This window comes from Oryzias melastigma, linkage group LG20, assembly GCF_002922805.2.
Source record: "Oryzias melastigma strain HK-1 linkage group LG20, ASM292280v2, whole genome shotgun sequence".
NCBI classification, from domain to species: Eukaryota; Metazoa; Chordata; class Actinopteri; order Beloniformes; family Adrianichthyidae; genus Oryzias; species Oryzias melastigma.
The window spans coordinates 25,152,814-25,154,503 of record NC_050531.1 but is presented as its reverse complement, the minus strand read 5'-3'; positions in this window follow the sequence as shown (position 1 = coordinate 25,154,503).

The window sequence follows — 1,690 nt, the reverse complement described above, 5'->3', positions numbered from 1 at the left end:
AGCTAGTTTGTTGCTCAATTACAAACTGAACTCAAAAATAGCCTAAAATTCTTCAGTAAACTAAATTAGTCAAAAACTTTAGCATGTAGCTAAAATAGAAGCTAAACTCTAAATGAGACTCAAAAACCTCAGTAGACAACAAATTAGCCCAAAATGTTGGCATGTTGCTAAAATATGAGGTAAATTCCAAATTTTTGGAAAATTACTATAAAAGATGAAAACATATCCTATAAATATATTTAAATGCTTGTTGCTAATCTACTTCATATTTAGACATTTGTAGAATTTCTCATTAATTTCCTATGGGGCGTATTTTGCTCAATATTTCAAAAAATATAAAGTTTATGAATATCAAGCAGTACCGGTAATGTCCTGAACAAGCTAAATGTTTTAATACCGATTGCTAAAATTGCTGAAAGTGTGATTATAAACAATGCTAATTAAGTAATCCTTACTTTAAAAAAATGCTATTTTAATTTTTCTTCATCCAGAGATCCCCCATGGAGAGATAAAAGACCCACATGTGGCTCTGGAGCTGCTGGTTGCAGACTCCTGCCTTACATAAACATTTGTGGCCAAAAATCTAGAACACGCGACTTACTAAAATATTTTATTTTACAAATGTCTGTTTTTACATTTGTCAGAGCAATGTGAAACTGTCTCCATTGTGTATGTTCACTGAGGACTGTGTTAGTTAAATGAAAACTGCCTTTTCACAAATGTGTGTTGTGACTGAAGTGTGTCATTGTGCAAACAGTCAGAGAATTATGCAAATTGAGAGATTGATGTTTAGATCATTGGGAGAAAATCTGAAAAAAAAAGAACCAAGTCTTTTGAATTATATGTAAACAATTAAAAAGTCGTTATTATTGTGGTTTATTTTTTGTTTCAGTGGTAGTTGTTATATGTTGTTTTTGGAGCTATGGTAACAAACCAATTTCTCAGGTATGGGATCAATCAAAGTCTGTCATCAGTCTGTCAGTACTGGTTGTTAAGAGATAAAGACCATAAAACATTGACAATATATTTAAGCTTACAATAAAATACAATACTTTGATAACACTAACATTTCTACATTGTGGTGACTTTGGCTTAAAAGTAATTATGGAAAACTGTATTCAGAAAAACACAACACTACATTTCACAAACTACATATGTAGAGATATTAGTCCAATGACCATGGTTACCTCTAATGTTTTTTGTTGTTGTTGTTGTTGTTTTTGTTTGTTTTTTTTCCACTAAAGGTGAATTTTATTTAAAAAAAAACGTATTTACAACAAGTATGGTGAGGTTTGTCTTATAATATGATGCATTTCTTTCAATGTAATAGTTTTTATTATGGCAAGCAAGGATTTATTACCATATTAATTACAAAAATAAAAACATTCTGACACTCATTTTAAGTTGGTTTTTAGAGTCTAAGCTGCTCTCCTATAAACACAACTGCACAAATATTGAATAAACAATTAACTTTCTTTTGTAAAAGTGTGGTGAAAATGTGGTGTAAATATTGGTGATAAAATGCATTCCTCCATAAAAACTAAAAACCAAAAACTTTAAATATATGTCTCCATTCATAGCCTGTTGAGGGAGAAAATAGACTATTTTGAATACAGTCATAAAATGCAGACAGAAGAACTTTACACCTGCCCTGTAACGTGAGTTTTGTAGCAGGGGCTGGTACGTTGTG